The sequence below is a fragment of the Octodon degus genome, unplaced genomic scaffold (genome assembly GCF_000260255.1).
Source record: "Octodon degus isolate 3935 unplaced genomic scaffold, OctDeg1.0 scaffold00117, whole genome shotgun sequence".
Classification (NCBI taxonomy): Eukaryota; Metazoa; Chordata; class Mammalia; order Rodentia; family Octodontidae; genus Octodon; species Octodon degus.
In genome coordinates, this window is record NW_004524693.1 from 7,412,045 (window position 1) to 7,418,366 (window position 6,322).

The following is a 6,322-nucleotide window of genomic DNA, read 5'->3' on the forward strand; positions in this document are numbered from 1 at the left end:
CCGGGTCAAGTTTGAGTTCCCAATGCTTTTTCTGGCACTGAAATATATACTTGCAAAGGAGGAGATATTGTGTAAGAAAATGCAGTAGGTTTATGACCATTAATATGCTGTAGAAAATGAGCTTTTAAGTTACCATCTCAAGACATTTACAATACAGCTGAATGTCCCTTACGCACTAAGCACTCATGTTTTTTATCCTATCCCCAACTGACCTGGAGGAATATTTAGAGGCCACAGCTCTCATGTCTACTCTGTCCTGCAAAGTTAGTATCCTTGCTAAATTCCAGCGACCTGGGAGGCAACGGTTTGATGCATACTCAAGTCTCTCGTTTGCTATAAATCAGTGTGCACTCTTTTGCTTCCCTTGGATGCAGTTCGCAGGGAATGAGCTTACATCCTTTTGCTTCCCTTGGACTGGAGTCTCAGGAAGCCTGGGAAGGGGGGTACAGTTAAGCTTCTGGGATTCCACAACAGCTGCCAGCATTCTGGCCTGAGTATCTCTGCTCTTTAACTGTGTCCAACCCAGAATGTTTTGTATATGATCAGAGTTAGGAGGGATAAAATAAAACTACTGCAGAGGCTCTTAACATAGGATCTATGGATGAGTTTCAAGGAAATCCTTGAACCTCCTATATTTTATGTGGAAAATTAGATATCTATACACACGCATACTTTGTCTGGAGACAAGATTCACAACACAATGCTCACCAAATTCTCCAAAAGGTTTTTTGAGGCAAAAAAGATTAAAAACCTCAAAATCCTATGGACCAGCATCCTTACTATATGATGGAGGAGACTAAGGCCTGGAGAAAAGGCATTGAGGCAGTGGCAGATTTGAACTTAGGATGTACACACTAACTTTCATCTTTAAAACAAACCTTTTTCTCTGTTGAATTCCAAAGTCATAACTACCTATGCTTTGTAGGTAGCAGACACCAGAAAAGTGTTACATGTAATAGATAACTACAATGGTTCCTACAAATATAGTTTCTTATTTTAGCTGAACTTATAAAACAGAGCCAGGAGATGTGTAGGGCCCAGGGCCAATCATAGACTTTATTGGTGCCAAAAGATCAAGCAGGGTCCTTCCACCCCAGTACTCTCTGATGAATGGAGTTCTGTCTCATCTCTGTTTCTCTGAGCCAACTTATCCCTAGAGCCCTGTGGAAGGGCAGGTGTCAGTCCTGGGCATGGACTCAGCAGCCCAACTCCAGCGCCTCTGCAGCTGTTCTCATCCATGAGAAGCCCCCTGTGGGAGCTGACACAGGCTTTTGGATAAATGGTAAAGAAAAACCAAGGATAGGGGATTGCCAGGCTTCCAAGGCAGCTGACACTTTCAACCTTAGGTTATTAAATCATGACCAGCTTCTGGTAAAATAGGGCAGAAAGTCTTACTCCTTCCCAGCTCCTCCCTATCCCCTCTCTTTCTCATACCAATGGCAATTTTCATGCGACTCAGGCTTATTTGACTTGTCTACCAAGTTGTCTCCTATCCAAAAGATGTAAGAGCTTTGCAGTGTATTTTAGGTATACAGTGTGTCAGTTCAAAAAAGCTGTATCTTGAGTTCTAGTATCAGCTCTATCACTAATTAGCAAGATGACCCTTAGAATTCACTTAACCTCGATGGGACTTTATGCCTCATTTATTTCAAATAAGGCTAATGAACCCAGTGAGGTATTAGATGTGAAAGAAAATGATAAATATAAAGCAGCAAAAGTTACATAGGGTCATTATGGCCTTTCACCATTAAAAGATAATTTATTGTAAAAGTCAAAACGGATAACTACAAGGATCAAAATCTCAGCTATGATCTGACTGCACAGACTAATTCTAAGTCTGTGGTCTAAATTTTTTTTAAAGAATGAGTAACATTCTTGAATATGAGGCCAAGAAGCACAATGGAACGATCAGTTGAGAGAAACACAACCTATTCCTAGAGGTACTTTACTACTCAGAGGCCGACCACAAGGCCTACAGGAAGATTTTCTGATGGCCAGTTGTTCTTCTCCAGACAAAAATGGAGAGGGACCTGATTGGGGCTACTGCTGGAGAATCAGAGAGAGTCAGCCTGTCTGCGACTTCTAATAGCTACAGGCAAACTGGCAGCAGAGGGACTGGGAATTATGAAGCGAATAGTGGTATAAAGGACAAAATCCACGGAGTGATAAATCCATGGAGGTGCTTAAACAAGTGGTCTTTCCCTGAGGGAAGGATCGATGTACTGTATTTAGGCAAATAATTAGAAAACAAATAGATTGAAAATTTAGTAAAGAATTCAATCTTCATCCTTTGTGACTTTCATTTTTTTTATTTTAGGGAAGGGTCTACAGGTTGTTCAGGGTCTCACTACTAGATTGGACTCATAGTGATCTGTCTGTTTACAGCCAGCCTCCCAAGAGCTGGGATTACAGGCGCGCACCACCACGCCCAGTCTCAATTGCCATCTCAGCGCACCCTGGGGGCAGGGGCAGCACAGCAGGCCCGGGCATCGAGCCCTCGGGCCCTGTGCCCGCTTGCAGGCGCTTTAAGTTTGTGACTTCGTTTTCCACATGACGCAGAAGACAATGATCACTAGTCGTCTAGAACTCACATCATTAGATCACAAAATTCTTAATTAAGAATGTAAGATTGGGGGCCGGGGAGAAGGCTCAGTGGAATAAGCGCTTCCCTGGCAAGCGCAAGGGCCTGAGTTCAATCCCTGGTTCCGAAAAAAAAAAAAAAAAAAAGAATGTAAGATTGAATTACATTTTGTAGACTCTTTTTACAATTAACGATTATTAAGGATAATAATACTTTAAGTATATGTCTTTTTGCAGTTGAACTTTGTGGGGATGACGTGATGAAAAACATAGATGAAAGACCTCTTAGAGAAGTTTGATTCTCATGGCAATGATAATACTGCTAATTGCGACTGAGCCCTAAGGAAGACATCTCTGAATAGGTGAAACTTGACTTCCCCTTTGCAGATGGAAAGACTAAGTATTCTAAAAAGCATTCCCCTTTCAGTACAACTAAATCCTGAATAAATTGTAATTAAACATGCTTCACATTTCCCCTTTTTTAATACTTTTATTGAAATATAATTTACATACCGCAAATTCAACCATCTAAACTGTGTGAATCAATGGTTTGATATTTCATATTATCAATGTTTTAAATTTAGTAGAATATACATAGCATACAATGAACTGTGTATATATTTCATCAGAATTAATGCATTAACTATATCCATAATATTGTTCATCCAATGTTTAGTTCCAAATTTTTTTTTACTACCCCAAATAAAAACTAATATAATAACAATTAAGTGCATAGGTAAAATAGCAGAGCGGATTAAAGCACCTGCAACAGGGGCAAGGGCTGGGGGTTCCATCCTCAGGCCTGCCGTGCTGGCCCCGCCCCCAGGGCACTCTGAGGGAACAATTGAGACAGGGAATGGTGGCGCGCACCTGTAATCCTAGCATTGGGGAGGCTGTACACAGGAGGATCACTACGAGTACGATCTAGTAGTGAGACCCTGAACAACCTGTAGACCCTTCCCTAAAATACAAAATAATAATAATAATAATAATAATAAGTGTTTATTCTTCATTCTTCCCTCTCCCTAGAATCTGGTAACCTCTAATTTACTTTATATCTCTATGAATCATTTTGTTCTATATATTTCATATAAGTGGAATCATATAGTATTTGTGCTTTTATTTCTGGTTTACTATGTTTCTAAGTCCTGTGCTATAGCACATATAAGAAATGCCTTCATTTTGTAGCTGAGTATGTTTCCATTGTACAGATATAGCACATGTTGTTTATCCATTTTTCTAGTGATCTGGTGATGGACACTTGGGGTGCTTTGATCTTTAGCTACTGAGAATTATGCTGTAACACTGGTATATACATATCTATTTGAGTCTATGTTTTCATTTTTTTGTATTTATAGCTAGAAATTTAATTGCAGAGGTCATGTGGTAAGTCCATGTCTTTTTTTTAACAAAACTACAACAAACATTTGTAAATGCTTTGCTAGTCTTACAGAAAAAGGTCAGGGAAAGAGACCAAAAACTGAAACCAAAGTAACAGAATATTTTTAAAAGTTTAGGCTTCCCTGGAGCTGAAACCATATAACTGGAACCAGTGCTTCAGATATTAGCAGAAATGTAAGATATGCAAAGTTTTTGAAAAGTGAGAAACCTGAAGTTGTAATCCCCACATTAACCCAGCACCACTAACTGATGATATACATTCATGAATTCTGTTGTGGGTTTCTCATTGCTGAGACAAAATATCTCACACCCAAGGTTAAATGTGGAAAGGTTTATTCAGCTCACAGTTTGTAGAGACTTTAGTCCACAATCAACTGACTCTAAGGCAGAGTGGGGTGGCAAAAAAATAACCATTCAAGATGATGGAAGACACCGAAACAATAAAAGAGAAGGAGGGAACCAGCCTCTTTCCTTCTCTTATATTGTACGCAGGCTACCCACTCTCAGATGAGTGTAGCGCTCATACCCTTAATTCCAGGATTAAACCATGAATCAATCACAAGCTATACATTCAGCTTCCTTTGAAAAGTCCCATGATGAGATGAGGTTTTGGGGGATATCCAAATACAAACCATAGCAAAATAGTAGAAAAAAGGGCCTGAGACTGGTGTGGTGGCACACACCTGCAATCCTAGCATTTGGGAGGCTGAGGCAAGAGGATTGCCAGGAGTTTGAGACCATCCTGGGCAGCATAGTGAGACCCTGAGTTAACAACCTCCCACACCTAAAAAAGACCTGATAGCAAAAGAATCCTATGAGTAACTTAGAGTTTGGAGATAAAAATGGCCTGGCTATATCACTGTGTCAGTCATCGGAATACAGCTAGTGTGTTAAGCCTCAGAACTGGTTGTGGGTCACCTAGTAAATTAATATGAAGAGGGAAGATCTGCAAGTTGAACACTGGAGCTTTTAAATGTTGACAGGTCTGGTAAAGAAAGAGAATCTAGCAAAGGAGACTGAAGTAGGATTAAAACAACAAGAGTGCAATATCCCAGAACTTAAGATGGGAAAATATTTAAGGACAGAGACTTTGTCAGCTGACATCACATTACTGGAGGGTTGAGTAAGATGAGGCCAGAAAGTGAACATTTGATTTGATTACATAAAAGTCCTTGTTTACTGTCACAAAAGCGGCCTGATGAAAGCCTGGTTGAACTGGATTGAGAAGTGAATCAAAAATGTATGGAAAATATAAAATATGAATATATGATGATTTCAAAAGCAGCAAAAATATTATAAAAAGCAACTATCATTATTTCAGCAAAGATTTTGGGGAAGTGCAGGACACTGAATAAAGAAGCATAGCAGAACAAAGGGGCTGCTTGCTCAGGTCAAATATTGTCCTGAAAATCTTCAAGCAAACCATCAAGATGACCTAAAGAAGATCAGTTTGATAGGAAAGCCAGGGCTGTCTCAGAAACACAGCCAGAGCTCACCAAACCAACTCAGTGCCAGCCTCCAACTAGGGCTAGCCCAGGGCTGGCAGGCAGGAAACGTTCCACAGTGAGAGTGGCAGTAACTGAGAAAAAGCCCCATCTGTAATGTTGATTGCTGATTATATTAACTCACTTTGTGAAGCTTGCCAGCTACTCTATGGGTAGGACACAGTGTCGGCAATACTGGGGAGTCAGTGTGGTTTGTCTTATTGATACTTGGGTTCCCTTTAGTTCACTACTGGTGCCACCCCTCCACACAGATGCTCCTTGCCCTCTTCTTCACTCTGAATTATATCAAGAAGCAATTGTATGCTTTGTCTATGCAAAAGATTGGCAGATGGTTCTGGGAAATTGTGTGCACATAGCTTTGGAGGTTGAGATTATCTGTTACTACAGTTAAAAACAGGGATCTCCTCTTGCCCAGGACTATTAAGAAAATGACACATTTCTGCCTCTCTGCCTTTGTTCATGTAGAGGCCTTGAACTACCTCCTTTCTTCATCAAGCTTTGGCCCATCCATTTTCCAAGAATCAGTTTTTGTGTTGTCCTCTCTGTGAAGCCTCCCCTACTTCTCACAATTACCGTTTTTCTCTTTTTCTTCCACGTTTCTCTTCACTTTTTATGTCTCTCTATAACAATGCTAACAATAATTTGCTCCATGTTCTAATTATTTGTGTTGTTCTAACTTGCTTATTATGTTGTCAACTCTTTGAAGACAGCAGCCTTTTGGTATGTATTTGAGTCTTGTACATAGTCCCTTTGGCTCAGTATGTACTTAATCTATCAATACTGATGGAATGGAATTCTCAGTGAGAATGTTTTACACATTAAAAGGGAGTCTTGTA

At 40.1% G+C, this 6,322-nt stretch overlaps 1 protein-coding gene across 2 annotated transcripts in view; it reads left to right on the forward strand.

Annotated features, from left to right (window-relative positions):
- Dcx (doublecortin) overlaps positions 1–6,322 on the forward strand; it is a 150,622-nt gene that overhangs the window by 102,315 nt on the left and 41,985 nt on the right. The window lies entirely within an intron of this gene.